The sequence below is a fragment of the Episyrphus balteatus genome, chromosome 3 (genome assembly GCF_945859705.1).
Source record: "Episyrphus balteatus chromosome 3, idEpiBalt1.1, whole genome shotgun sequence".
Lineage (NCBI taxonomy): Eukaryota > Metazoa > Arthropoda > Insecta > Diptera > Syrphidae > Episyrphus > Episyrphus balteatus.
Genome location: NC_079136.1, coordinates 126,018,172 through 126,034,201, shown reverse-complemented (window position 1 = coordinate 126,034,201; position 16,030 = coordinate 126,018,172). Strand labels below are relative to the sequence as shown.

The 16,030-nt window shown below is 29.7% G+C and overlaps 1 long non-coding RNA gene and 1 other non-coding gene across 3 annotated transcripts in view; one reads left to right on the top strand and one right to left on the bottom strand.

Moving 5' to 3' along the window:
• Positions 1 to 16,030, top strand: part of LOC129916849 (uncharacterized) — an 85,973-nt gene that overhangs the window by 24,488 nt on the left and 45,455 nt on the right. The window contains exon 1 of one of the 2 annotated variants that reach the window (XR_008772555.1): positions 14,557 to 14,771. The exons of the other annotated variant lie outside the window; for it this stretch is intronic. This is a non-coding gene — a long non-coding RNA (uncharacterized LOC129916849). Of the gene's footprint in view, positions 1 to 14,556; positions 14,772 to 16,030 lie in introns of those variants that run through there. 2 annotated transcript variants of the gene reach the window in all.
• On the bottom strand, positions 4,860 to 4,931 carry Trnaw-cca (transfer RNA tryptophan (anticodon CCA)). Its single transcript has one exon. It is a non-coding gene; the product is annotated as a tRNA-Trp (tRNA).

Here is a 16,030-nt window from a genome sequence, read left to right as displayed (position 1 = left end):
CTTCGTAACGAGTTTCGAGACTTTCAAGACTACATCCTGGGTATTTTTGGCGATAATTTCTCACAGTCCGAAAATGTTGAATACAAATTACACTGTGCAGGTTTTTTTACAAAAAAATATTTAAGACATCTGCACCATTGACTGTTTCCCCCATCATCAGTTTTTCGATTTATCGGAACGACTTCAAACACATTTTTTTCCGAAGTTCTTATTTCAATAATTTTAAGCATTTTGCCCTATTTAAATTCATATTTCTTCCAAAAATAATGTTTATATTATTGCTTTTAATTCTGCTCAAACGTTATTTACTACCAGAATAATGACAATATAAAAATTATTTGAAGAACAAAATTATTTGAAGAGCAAAGGACAAGATTTTTGAAAAAAAAAAAAATAATAATAAAAAAAATTTAATTTGTGGTTTTTCAATTATTTGTGTAGTAAAATATAAGTTTTAAGTAATTGTTGGGCACATTTATTGTAAGAAAATCAATCTTATCAATTGTTTTTCACTGTGTTTTAAATCTTTTAAACAAAGCAATGTCAGGTCGAGAAAATGGGTCAAATTTGGATGCGTTGAATACCACTTGAAGAACAATTTCGAAAACTTGATGTCTAAAAGCTCCGTTTAAACGCCAAGTGTTAGATGAAGTTGTGTCGAAAACATAAACTTGAACTTTGTCAATCAAGGACCAATTTTCTAATACATATATCGTTAACTGTAGACAATACTTCAATCCCAGTTCAAGCTGAAAGTTCTGAAATTCCAAGTGGAAGTCTGTCTACTTTAGCTTGGCCAGTTATATCGGGAAGAAGTTTTGAGCCCCAGTGTATAACGGCAAAACTTAAATTAAATTAAAAAAAATTTAGTTCTACTTACTAAAGCTGATTGCCCACGAATATAATATTGACGACAGATTCTAGAGTCGTATAGAGGAGCGGTTAGTTACAAATTTTGAAGGATCAATACAGGCTGTCAAAAGGTGAACGGCATTCCTGTCACTTACTTTACATTTACTAAGCACTGCCGATAGCCTAGGATTAAAAATATCTACTCCTGCTCTTTTCGAGCCAAAAGGTTCTGGCACTGGAGATTCAGAGCTTTGATTTTCAACTTCAACCTCTTCTTCTACTACGAAAACAAATTTTTTCATTTAAATATCGCTCAATTACTTGAACACTTTCATAACTCAAAAAAACTGGTTTTTCAGAAAACGAGTATCAATCTATTTTTCTATGTAAAAAGTAAGTTTCTTAAATAAAACTAGTGCTCCTTCACCGTCAATTTTCAAAGAAATGACTTCTGCATTAATAACTCAAAACTCGTGATTTTTGAGTTATGACAGTATTCAAATAAAAGAAGGATATGTATTTATTTTTACTTTGACCTTCAATTCCTTGCTAAAAAAAAGCTTAATGCATCTCGTTTTGACGACAATTTCGAGACAAGAATTTTTTTTCATTAAAACCGACTAAAAATAAATTTTCACGAGGCATCTTCATTTAACTTAATTATATTATTACAACTAAACAAAAGCTATTGCAATATTTTATAGCCAGAAACAATGAACTGCACTTTAAATGACACCTACACTTGCTTAGGGACAACAAAAAAACATTTTCATTAAATTCATAAAAAATTTCATACTGTGAAAGTACTCTCCCAAGAGCGCTAACTTTAAGGTCAGAGCGGCAGGTGTTAACATGGTCGTAAAAAAAAAAAAATAGGATAGTGTTTTAAGATGTAAAGGAACAAAAAAATAGGGTGCTCAGTAAAATTGCTCAGCTTTTAAAAATAACGACCACCCTAATGTATGTATATTAGACTGGGCCAAAAAAAAAAAAATATTTTTTTTTTTTAAAGTTACTTCGAAAATCTTGTTCAGGATGATGAAAAAAAATTTGGTGAAAATTTGAGCCGTTAAAAAAAATTTTAAGAGGTCTATCATCGGTGTTTTTTATTTTTATACATGATATGATGTTTTACAACTGAACTGCTAGACAATCAAAGTAAAAAAAATTTCTGTGCATTTTTTCTTATATAAAATTAAATTTCCTACAAAAAAGATCTAATTGAAAATTTTCGTCAGACGAGCCGTATTCGAGTTTTTAAATCGAAGTGTTTTTTCAATTTGACTTTTTCACTTTGGAATTTTGTGATGAGCAAATAAGTGAATAGAAAAATAAAACCACGACAGATTCTTATAGGAAATTTAATTCTCTACAAAAAAGGTCTTAGAGTAATTTTCCCTAAATTGAGTTCTAAAGAAGTTATTCACGATTTAAATCGAGAAAAAAATTTAAATATCAATTTTCAATTTCAAAATTTTCTAATTCACTGAAAATTCAATATTTTCAAATTAGCAAGATGTTTTCTTATAGGGACTTAAACGTTCTATAAAAAGTTCCTTGGCAGCAAATTAATTGCTTTAACCGTTAAGAAGATATTCGTATCAAAACCAATGCCCACTGATTTCAATAGTTTTCTTATGACAAGTTTTTTCCCAAGTATATGAATATAGTCCAGTCAAGTTATACTTTTGCTGAGAAATAATTCGCAACTGCAATTCGTACCTAAAATATGAAAGTACACTAGTACAGGAACTAAACCCCCCATTTTCCGAACAAATGTCTGGACGACTTTGGCCGCCATTTTGTTTTGAACAGTTTTGCGACTATCGCTTGTAGTTCGGCTAGTTTTGGTGTTAGAGAAAAATGTTATGAGACAAACTTGTAGTAAATTTTATTTCCCACAAAATATATTTTATAACTTTTTACTCTAAAACCCACCATTTAGGAATTATAATGATTTTCGTAAAATGCTATGCTCACTTTTTTTTTATATGCACCATAACTTTTTATTTTAAACTTTTATCAAAAAATTGTTGTTATAAAAATTGAAGAACTATTAATTAACTATGTTTTTCTCATATAAGGTTTTTTTCTCCGACGTACCGTTCCCTCACTAGAACGAAAAATCAATAAAAAAAATTAGAAAAAACAGGGTGAGGGGAGAGCACGATAACTATGGCGCTGAGATTTGATAACTGTATTTTGTAGAAGGGTTCAATACAAGTATTTTTTACTTTGGGAGGGGGGGTCTATCTAACCCTGTTTAGGCGGGAGGGGAAATTTTCTAAAAAACAACCTAATATTTAAAAAAAATATTAAAAAACAACGGCAACACTAAGAGTTATGAAGGATATTTTTTTCAAAAGCCACAATTAAACGCTTTATTTTAATTTTTAAATAGTGTTTTTAAAATTAATAATTTTTGAAATAATCGATCTCAAAGTTAAAATTAGCGAAACAAATTAAAAAAAAAACACATTCAATACTATTTTTGTCATGACCATTAATTTCAATACAAAATTTACTATTAGGTACAATAAAACTACCTTGGCTGATTTTCTGTCAAACACTGAAAACCGTATATTGCATGACTTCTAGTTTTTGAGAAAATTAAAAAAAAAAATACTTTTTTATCAGATGTTCACTTATTTTTTTTTTTTGCTATTTTGATAACTTTGGCCATCAACAAAAAAGTTGGCAATTTTCTGCTCCACTTAGGGTACGAAAAGTCGTCAGGTAGGCGCCAATGTCAACAGTTTTTTAACTTAAAAGTACCTTGCCTGCCCTGCTTGGCGGGTTCTCAGCATCTCTGTGGTGAGCGTAAAATGTTTTTTTTTTAACGCATAAAGCTCTCAACTAACTCTATATGTAATAAATACATAAGATCTTTTTTGTTTATGATATTGTTAGTACCAAAGTTATCAAAACAGCAAAACAAAATAAAAAATTGTTAATCTGTTTTTTTTTTTTTTGTTTCATTTTTCAATTTTCTCAAAAACAAGAAGGCTTAGAAAATCAGCGAAGGTAGTTTTATTGTAATAGTTAATTTGTATTGAAATTAATGGTCCTGACAAAAATAGTATTGAATGTGTTTTTTTTTTAATTTGTCTCGCTAATTTTAACTTTGAGATCGATTATTTCAAAAACTATTGATTTTAAAAACACTATTTAAAAATTAAAATAAAGCGTTTAATTGTGGCTTTTGAAAAAAATATCCTTCATAACTCTTAGTGTTGCCGTTGTTTTTTAATATTTTTTTTAAATATTAGGTTGTTTTTTAGAAAATTTCCCCTCCCGCCTAAACAGGGTTAGATAGACCCCCCCTCCCAAAGTAAAAAATACTTGTATTGAACCCTTCTACAAAATACAGTTATCAAATCTCAGCGCCATAGTTATCGTGCTCTCCCCTCACCCTGTTTTTTCTAATTTTTTTTATTGATTTTTCGTTCTAGTGAGGGAACGGTACGTCGGAGAAAAAAACCTTATATGAGAAAAACATAGTTAATTAATAGTTCTTCAATTTTTATAACAACAATTTTTTGATAAAAGTTTAAAATAAAAAGTTATGGTGCATATAAAAAAAAAGTGAGCATAGCATTTTACGAAAATCATTATAATTCCTAAATGGTGGGTTTTAGAGTAAAAAGTTATAAAATATATTTTGTGGGAAATAAAATTTACTACAAGTTTGTCTCATAACATTTTTCTCTAACACCAAAACTAGCCGAACTACAAGCGATAGTCGCAAAACTGTTCAAAACAAAATGGCGGCCAAAGTCGTCCAGACATTTGTTCGGAAAATGGGGGGTTTAGTTCCTGTACTAGTGTACTTTCATATTTTAGGTACGAATTGCAGTTGCGAATTATTTCTCAGACCTCCATACAACCAAATATAATTTGACTGGACTAATATGAATATAAAGAGCTTATTTATTTCTGCTAGGTACCTTTGTATGATAACTGATTCCTAGAATTATTTGGTTTTATTAAAAAAAAAACTTCATATTTGACCCCGACGTGATTTGAACACGCAACCTTCTGATCTGGAGTCAGACGCGCTACCGTTGCGCCACGGAGTCTTACATATTAAGCAATAGACAAAAAATGTTTTCGTATCTTATACACCTTAGATAGGTATAATATCACAAATTTTTATTATTGGAAGCTAATATTATTTTTTTTTTGCAAACCAGCCAAATAAAACCAAAAACAAAAAATTCAAAAAATACTCTTGTTAATTTTTTTATAGTAGAGTAACTAAAGCAAATTATTAGGGAACCCGGCCGAACAGCTTTGATTTTGACGATTTTTTTTTTTTAACGTAGGTAATTAAAAATACTTTAAAGTCTATAGATTAAAAATTGCCGGTGTTGCCGTATTGTTTTTTAAAATTAAAATTATTTGTTTTTCACAAAACCATTTTTTTGTTTAAATTTCATAAAACAAATCATAGCAAAAGATTCTCTAGGTAATTTAAAGAAAATATATAAAAGGCAGTAAGGGACAATCTTCCATCGTTTGAGCGATAAATGCAATTTTCTAACATTCTGACCTCAATCACAAAAAAAATATTTTGAAAACAACGGCAACACCTACAATATTTTAAAATACATTTTTAAAAAGCCAGAAGCTCATTCTTATCTCTTAAATTTAAATCCACTAAATTTAATCAAGACTTTTTGAAAAAATGGTCCTCAAACTCAGAATTAAAAAAAAAAATGTTATTAGAAAAATTTAAAATGACTTTTTTCCAAACTTTTTCTAATAAAATATGAATTTATTTTAAAAAAATTTTTGGCCATAAATATTATCAGTTGAATTTCGAAGCAAAAAAGGTAAAATATATCACACTTTTGAAAAAAAAAAAAAATGAAAAATTACTTCAATTTCAATGGTTTTTTTTTTATTAAAACTGAATTTTTGCATTGAAATAATTAATTTTCTCAAAGACTGTGGTAAATAGGAACTTTAAATTTTTGCTATTTAACTTTCAACAGTAAGGGTTATTAAATGAATAAAAAATAATTTTATGTTTAGATGTTGAACTTTAAAAAAAAATAAGTTACATTTTTTTTCAAAACTTTTATTAAAAAAAGTTTTTCGAAATATGACTAAGCTTCTAGCTTTTAAAAAATGTATATTTGAATATTGTAGGTGTTGCCGTTGTGTTCAAATATTTTTTTTTTGTGTTTGAAGTCAATTAAAGGCTTGGCCACACCGGAGGGTACATGCGGTAGCGGTACGGGTAATTGTATGAAAAAAATTCCAAACTGACACATCAACGTTCAGATGTGGAATTTTTTTCATACAATTACCCGTACCGCTACCGCATGTACCCTCCGGTGTGGCCAAGCCTTAATAAGAAAATTGCATCTATCGCTTGAACTATGGAAGATTATCCCTCACTCCCATATATTTTTTTTTCCTTGAATTTCCTAGACAATCTTTTGGCATCAATTAATTTATGAAATTTAAGAAAAATTTTTGAAAAAAATTTGTTTTTGTTCACAAAAATCTTCAATTAAATTTAAAAAATCAAAACGGCAACACCGGCAATTTTTAATCTATAGACTTTAAAGTATTTTTAATTACCGACGTTTGAAAAAAAAGATCATCAAAATCTAAGCTGTTCGGCCGGGTTCCCTAATATTGCCAATTTTTGAGCTTTAGTTACTCCACTATTAGTTCTTAAGGAATTTTTTGGCAAAATTCAAATACATAATTTAAGATCAAAATCATGTTTTTGGGAAGTAAAAGTTTCCAATACATTTCTTTTCAGAGCTAATTCTAGATGTGAAAAAAACAACGTCTGATTGAAATACTGACCGAATGTCATATAGGGGAGAGTGGGGCTAAATGTAACAGGGGTAAGAATTAACAGCTAAAAAAAGCGATGTTCCTTTCAATATTAAGAAACGCGTAAAGGAGAAAAATGCTCAATTTTTGAATATCTACCGGCACATTTTCTTCAGATGAAGATTAGACGACAGGGTGAGAAGTTACACTAGTGGTGCCCAAAAAATGCATGTTTGTAACTTTTTTTTTTAATTTTATTTTTGGTCTACCTCTTTACCCGAAAAAGATAGAGTGCTAAGTGTTTTTTTGTTATATGCAACCGTGTTTTGGCTCAAATTGCGTGTATGTGTTATGTCTATATCAGTTTCGCTTTTTTTTTAAATTGATTTTATGTGCCAAATTTCATGCTGGGGCTAGTTGTAACATTTTTCCGGGGCAAGTTGTACCATGTAAAAACCTACCTATACTGAAAAACTGTTTACCTAATATAATTAACAACCCTGAATATGAATGCTTGTAATTGAATTTGTATTTATTTTGAAATTGGAAACACATTTTTGAACCACCATTTGAATTCATAAAGCTTATAAAACAATTTATGAATTCGAATAACTTTTATTTAAGACTACTGTCAAATTTTCTCTGGAAATCTTGGATTTGCTCCACTTTTTACAAATTTGCACCAAAATTTCATGACTAAGATTTGTTTTTATTGTTATTAATTAAAAACAAATAAATATAAACAAATAAAGGTATTTTTCTCTTATTTTTAGTTCTTGGTACAACCTACCCCGGTATGTGTTACACTTTGCCCCGTATGTGGGGTAAGTTGAAACAACACGATTTTTTTTTTGGAAGCTATATTTTTCAACATTACCGTTATGTTTTGCTAAATTTTTATGATGGATCTTGGAGCTAAAACATGGGTCTTTAATTTAAAAAAAGGTCTGGTTGACCCACTTTCAAATTTGTAGGAGAACCATCGATTTTAGAAAAAAGTGTTACATTTGGCCCCACTCTCCCCTACTATGCGACAAACAAACACAATAATTGACAAACAAACAGACAGAATGGTAAAAACGACTCGCATTCTTGACTATTCTCTCAAGTTTGAATTTATTTAAGACGCATATCTTGACACATTCGACAAAAGGTCTTTTATCATTATTCCATCCTCCTTCAACCCTTGCTTTTACCATTACAATTCAGATAATTACTCTTCAATAAAAAGTACTTTACCTCTATTAAAAAAAATAAAAAAAAAAAATGGAGACTAAATTACTTCCCATAAAAACAGTAATTAATAATTTTTTGTTGCAGCTATAAACTTTTGATGATGCCATCAAGGCAATATGCGTTTTTTTTTTAATTTAAATTTTCAATTTGCCTTTATTTTCATTTACCTGGGGATAAAAATATACAATCCACGAAGAGTAAGTAGGTATAGGTACTATACATTTTTTCTACCACCTACGTAGGTTTATATACATCGATTTTGCTTCAACAGACCTTCAACATTTTGTGTTGTGTTAAATGGTTGTTTTTAATTTTGGTAGTTACCTTACCCATTCCATGGCATTGTCTGTTGTAGTGCATGTCACTTTTGTGTCCATCCATTACACCATCACACTTAATTTTCCATCAACTGACCGATATTATAAGCTTTTTTTTTTTTTGTTTTAAGAAACACAAAAAAGAAAGACCAAATCCTTGAATACCTATCATTGATTTGTCCATGTCCATCCCTTGTCAGACATTATATCAATTATGCACAGAATCGTTATCGCGCGTTGGCGGCAAGTAATTTGGTTCTTAAATTGAAATTCCAAAAAACAGAAAAACCCATCAGAAAAACCTATAGCTTAGGTATTATAAAAAGGGGGGTGGGAAGGAATGATGGGTAATCCCCATAAAATCCCTTTTCATCAGAACCAAAACAGAATGTGCCTATAGGGTTCATATATACACAACATGAATGTAATGACGAACACGCTACCCATATCCGTCGTTAATTGAATGAATATATACTTACAAATACATAAATAGGTACGTTATTAAAACAACCGCAATATTTTCCATTACAATCTAATATATCATTGCGGCGCGCTATGCTTATGACCAACAAACCGAATGAGAATGACCAACAACCGAAAACCTTCATTATAAAGCATTTTCTAATGACCTCGAAGTAGTTACTCAGTTTTTGTTTATATCTTTTTTAAAAATAGTCAAAGAGTTAATGTTGATTTACTAAGACTTTCTGGTCTAGCTTGAAGTTCTTGAGTGAAATTTTTTTATAATAACAATAAATGTGCCACCATTTTGAAACGCACTAAAGGTTCATAAAAATTTTTAAAAAGTGTAAGGTGTTTTTTTTTTCGCTGCCTAGCCTAGTAATAGGACAAAAGCCCAGCATAAGACAATTCATCACGGGGAACTTTAAAAAAAAAAAAAAAAAAAAAAAAACAATTAAAAAAAATAATAAAACACTTAAAATTGTTCTCACCCAAGAGAAGAACAATCAAATAAATTGAATTGGAAATAATAATTTGCTCCAAACGAACCTTGTGATGACTTTTCTCATAAATGTCTATGATGAGTTGTCCTTTGTGAGTGAAACTAACTGCCTAAAAATGGGAGTTACAAATATCCGTATTGGAACAAGAAAAATGAGTGAGCGTGATTGAACCCCAAAATGAGATTTAAAATCCCTAGATCCAAAAGAACAGAGGGACCTGTTTGTCGACTTAACTTACTCTTGTAGTCCAGTGCATTTATGATGTTCATATATGGGCGACCCAGCAGTTTGTACCACCCCCAAATTTTTTTTGCTCATTCGATAGAACATTGGCTGAATATCATTACCCTGATTTTTCGCACTCGCGAAATTCACCTTTCGGCCGCCATCTTGGATTTTAGTTTTTGTTGAATATCTCGATTTCTATTTATCCTACATAAAAGTTGTGTATAAAAGAAACGTAGGCAATTAAATTTCGCGTCTTTTATGTTAACAACACTTTCTCGATATTCTGAGTATTAAAAAAGTTACAAGCCAAAAAAGTATAAAAAAACCGAAAAAAATGACAATTTTAAAGTTTTGAGCACTTTTTATCAAATTATGAAAAAACGTTCCGAGAAAATATTATTCACCTTAAAATTCTCTACAACTTTGCTATACATTTTTTTTTTTTGTATCGCTATAATTAATAAAGTTATTAATACTTTTTTGTTAAAAAATACCCCATTTTTACGAAATGAAGAGACTTAAATATAAAAAAATTACAGATCCTGAATTTTTTCTTGTAACATAAAGCTATAAAATACTCATTTATTATTTAAAATTCAAGATTTGGTGAAAAAAAAAAATTTAAGAAAAAAGTAAAGATAAAAAACACAAACAAAAAAGATCATTTTTAACAAAAAAGTAATTATAACTTTTGTATTTATAGCAATAGAAAAAAAATTGCATAGCAGAGTTGTAGAGAATTTTAAGGTGAATAATCTTATGTAAGAAGGTTTTTTTCATAATTTGATAAAAAGTGCTCAAAACTTTAAAATTTTCATTTATTCGGTAGGAAAAAAATTTGAATTTTTAATCAAAACCAACATTACGATGATGAAAAAGATAGAAAAAAATGGTTTCCGTCATGCCGTCCGTCGTTCGGTCGGTCTATGCGAGTGTGCGTCCGAGCTAGGACCTAAACGGATGGATGGATTTGCTTGAAACTTGGTACAGATGATTTTTGGGTTATTTCCTAGACCCGTTTTTTTTTTTTGTTTTTTAAATATCTCCTTTTTAACGCATATCTCCCATATACCGTTTTCGAGGTATTGCAATTTTCTCGAAAACGGCTGTAACGATTTTGATTAAATTTATTGTATGTAATAATCTTATTGATTCTTACAAAACTGCGTTTTTAGTTTTTCTCAAAAAAACTCGGAGAACGGAAATATGGCGTAGCCGTTTTTTGCAAAAATTGACATATTATGTATATAGGTTCATATATTTCATCAAAGCGTAAGCCAATTTTATTCAAATTCAATCTAAGTGTAAAATGTAACAAAAAAATTGAAAACTCAATTAAAAAAAATTTTTTTTTCTCGAAACAGAACAAAAGAGCCCACGCACACTACAAACTTTCTATCGGCCGACAGTTTAGTCGGTCTCAGATTAAGTATCGGCTGATCAAAAGGTTTGTTTGATCGAAAAAAAGTTTGTTTTGCTACACAATATTGCTTTCAAACTAAAATACTTCCTACAGAGCCAACTATTTAGTCGGCTGCCTGTGCGCACACTAGGAGCCCAACCCGACTAAACTATCGGCCGATAGTGTGCGGTGCGGGGACTCTAAATCTCCAATAAATATTTGAGATAAAGATACTTTGAACTACAAGAGCAAGTACGTGCGACCCATTTGTGCATTTTATTTCAAAAGCTTGGGACACGTCCAAAAGGACTTCTTATACATAGTGTCCAGCCCTGCAGTAAATTGTCTTCATTTTATTTTAGTTTTTATCTTTAAAAACCGACAAAAAAATAAAAATTAACAAAATTTAGTCTTCAGTTTTAGTTGCAGTTTATAATACTTATTTCCAACATTGCGATAGGCTGATGGCAAAGTACTCGCCTAGTGACTCAAAACTAAGATGATTTTCCGCTTTAATCAAGTGGATTTATTTTAAATTTGCGCATTCAAGAAATTAAGAAGATTACACTGGTCTGCAAAATTTAACTTTTTTTTTCTCCTTGAAATAATTTTTTGATATTATGAAAGATTAGACTTTCTTGAATCTAAATCTGGTATCATCAAAAAAATTTTTGTAAAAATGATTTTTGAAAAATGTGGGTAGTTTCTAAAAAATCATCCTTTTAGATTCATTTGAACTTGTATAAAATTAAAACTATTTGTCACAATGACCTCAAATTTGGAGGACTTATTCCTCATAATATAACCAACCTATCGATTGACACTAAAAAAAACACCTTAATTAAGGAAAATGTAAAATATCAACGCCTATTTTATTTAAAAAGTCCAATATGTAAAGAAAACCATAAAAAATACATTAAACAAAAATTTTACGTGTTTTGTAATTGTATATACTATTTTTCTAGTTAGAAATATCTTATTTGTAATAAACCATTCGATAAACTGCCTTGTAAAGCTTCAGATTTGTTTCTCCTAGAAACTTTTCTTATAGTTTTTGATGTGCTGAGTTAGAACCCGAAGTTAAAAATATTCTATTACGTCTATTCACAAAATCAAAATCTCAAAAAAACTACTATATCTCAAAAACCAGAGCTGACCGAAATTTTTTGAGTTCGGATTCAAAATCAGCACACTTTAGTCCATTAGAAAAGTATACTTTTGTTCTAGGGAGATAGATATATTAATTTTTAGAGATCAGTTTCTTTATGGTAAGATATGCCAAACCTACTAAACTTACTTAAATTAAGATATCTTGGAGAAGAAAAGAGATATTGAGAAGATTAAAACTGAATTTGAAAGAAAAAAATAAGTTCTTTCATAAACCGTAACAGTTTTAATTAAAAAAGATTACATTATACCAAAATGTTTCTTCGAAAACAGCAAAAAAATGGGTTTTAAAAAACGTGACGTGCTAGGTCAATTCTGACTTCGGATTCGGAATCAGCATACAAAAATCCTTTAGAAAAGTATAGGGGAAGGGTGCGAACAGTGAGACGGTGCAAACAGTGAGACAATCCATTTTTCTCTTTTCTGAAAATAAGCACAGTAACGCTAGTTTGGGTCAAAACGTTTATTTCCCCGTCTGCGTCTTTTAATTTTGTCCCGACTAAATTAAAGCTGTCCATTTTCCCACGCCGTAAAATATAACACAAAATCACGTGAAAGTAGTTTTTGGAGTGTTATAAAAAGAGTGTATAACACAAAAAAAATCTGGTTAGTGGACAGAACTTTTTTTAAATATGTATTATATTTATATGTTCTTTCATAAAAAAATATCATTGAATTAGAATTCCTTCTCGTTTTTTGTAATTTTATATTTTTCCGAAAAATGACAAAAAGTAAACAGTGAGACATTATTAAAAAGCAAACAGTGAGACATAGGTTTTTTAAAAAGCAAACAGTGAGACATATAGATTTTTAAAAAATCTATTATTTTAGCATGACTTCAAAATGATTTTGTATTGTTTTTTCTTTCGTTTTTTTTGGCTTTTTGTTATTTTTTTTGAATAAATGGGTTAAAGTAACATAAATTAATTAAGTATATACCTGTCAAGTACCTAATTATTTGACGTTTTCGTTAATTTTTTTTTCACCTAAGAATGTCTCACTGATCGCATCCCTTGCAAACAGTGAGACATTTTGACTTTTTCTACATTTTAGTCCAATGTGATGCTCTCATTCATTCTTTAACTACAAGTTTTTTTGCAACATTAAGATAAAATATGTCTTAAACTCACTTCAAAGTTTCGTTAAGCTATCTTGAAAACATTCTAAGATATACCAATTTAAAAAAAGGGTGTCTCACTGTCCGCACCTCTCCCCTAGTTTTATTTAAAGGAGGATTTCCTTGCAGACCAGTGTTATTTGTCCGCTTAATTTAAGACGGTAGTCATCTTGGCAAAAAAACTATGCAGAAATTCGCAATTTAATGTTTTTAGGTGGTCTTTTTTCTTCGTGTGAAAACAAAATCATTCTTTGGTTCATTTGGCCATATTCATAGTTGTTGTTTAAATTAAACTGGAGTTTAGCCAATGCAATTCAAATGGGATAAACTCGAGTTTTCTTAAAAGCAGCTTAAACAGTTTCTATGAATACCTAAAGCCCCATTGTCTTTTAATGTTTTTTTTTTTTCCAATTTAAACAATATTTTTTGAGCTGAAATGCTAAACCGTAGATATCCCAAATTTTTTTTACCATCCCAAAAACCCAAGTTACTTAAAAGTACTTACAATATTCCTTTGAAATACAATACAAATGCAACGAAAAACAAAAATCCAAATCAATGCTCTCAAAACACATCATAGCTTCAAAAATACAACACAAACTCGCACACTATAGTCTACAAACAACTATACTAGTAAAACAAAAAAAAAACTCCTTTGAGTGTCCTTTTGTGATGAAAGAAATCTACTAGCAGTTATGGGAAAAATTAAACTTCATTAATTTCACTCCGGAAAATGACTTCACATTAAACGGACACAACGGTGTCATCCTGTGAAATAATTTTTCTGTTTTGGTGCTTGTTTTGTAAACTTTTTTTTTTCAACTCGTACACAAACGTGGTTGGTAAATTTCTGAAGTTAAAAACAAAACATACAAAAAAAAATGAAAAAATGAAGCTATTCAAATTATTATCAAAACCACCCACCCTCTGACATGGTCATAATGTGTAGGGTGGTATAGTGCAATTTGTCCCATAGAAACAGTTTTTTTTTGTTTCTTCCTTTTTTTCCTTTTTAATTGACAAGGGTGGCTAAATAAAGTATTCATATAAATTTTCGCGCATTAAAATAAAGGTTCTGAGGTTCCTCCTGTATACGGTTCCAAAAGCATAGTCCTCATCATAGTCGTCGTCGTAGTCATATATTATAATGACATGTTTTTGAAAACAATTGCAATTGCAACCAACCAAAAACCCAACGACACGACCGACGACAAAGACGATATGGTGAAGACAAGAAATATGAGAGAACGACGACGACGACAGGAACGATGTATGATGATATGAAAATCAAGATAGGGCTCCATTGCTGCAAGGGTTTTCAGCCAAGGAGAGAGCCAGGAGAGATATGGTAGAACGATAATAGGCTCCATTTTTTTAAATGAATACCTCTACAATATACGACGAGAATGGAGGATACCTTTCTATACAAATGAAACCTGGGTGTTTTTTCACAAGGAGTGCTATTCAAATTATTTAAAAACAAAAAAAAAAAAACGAAAACATTGTTTTGACTCTTGAAAATTTTTGTTGTGGTGAATTTATTGTGGACAGAAAACATGAAAAAAGTTGAATTAAGTAGAGCATTGAGGGTTAACCAAAAGTTCAACTTCTAACCAAAAAAAAAAAAAAGTGCAAATTTAATTTAAAATTGTATAAAAAACATGCTGACACTAAACCCAAGGAGTTTGCTGGTATTTATAAACATTTTTTGTATGGTATTTTATTGACGTCCAAGCATTTCTTTACATTTTATGTTATGTTGTTTTGTTGTCTGTCAATGCACTAATTTTTATACATAAATATACACATATTTATGAAAAGTGTTTTTAGGTGAAACATTGCTTGTTAATTTATGCAAAATTCTTGTGAAACAAATGACTAAAATGTATAGTTCATAATGAAGAAAGTAGCTACATTAACATGTTAATAAACATAATGCAAGTTCCTTTCAAGTTTCAAGAACATAAAGATTAATTTAAGTTTTTCAAAGTGACAAAAATGGTGTGATTTTTGAAACTTATTAGCTTTTATTCTGACACATTTCTCAATGGGTTTCTAACAGCAGAATTTATGAAGTTATATCTGCGTATACATTTAAAATTTATAAACTGACTTGAGAGATTTTGGTGTTTTGGAGGTGTGATTGTTTTTTCATATCTATATTCGGAAGCAGATTTTTTGTCGAAACAAGTTTTGGTTTACATAGGGTCATTTCCACTATAATCGAACACCTAGTAGCTTACAAAAAAGTAATCCTCAACTGTTATGTGAGGAAATCGTTCAACTTAAATTCGTTATATTAAGTAAATTAATTGCTGGAACTCAAATTGTTTTTATTAAATTTAAGTTTCTTTTATTTACTTTTATTGTTTTTTTTATAAAAAAATAAAAAATGAAAAAAAGCCAAATTTCCCAGTAGTCGAACACTTGTTTCCTGAAGTCGAACATAGAGTTTCCTAATTTCGAACGTAAGATTTCGGGCACAGGTTAAACATAAAAAAATTTTAAAACTAATTTTTGGAATTTTTATTTCAGTTTTAACGAACAAATTCATAGTATTATGTAGTTTTTATTCAATTTAATTGAAATAGGTACGAAAGTAATAAATAAACCTTACAAACATAAAACAAAAAAAAAACATAAATAGCAATATTCTTCAGCAAAGTAATTTTTGGAATTTTTTTTTAAATGCAATGTAATGTATAGTGGTACATACTAGGTAATAAAAGTAATTTAAATATAAAAAAATAAATACAAAAAGTTATAAAAAACATAATTCAGTTTTTTTTATTTTTTTTTTTTTACGGCAAGTTTATGAGCCAATCTGCGACCTTGCGTTTCTCATCTTCTGTAAGGACTGTAGAAGGACCCACGCGCTTAAGCCCATCTGCAAATTTCCCATTAATCCTATCATGGAGGGTAGTTATGGGAACACCGAACTCCCTACTTG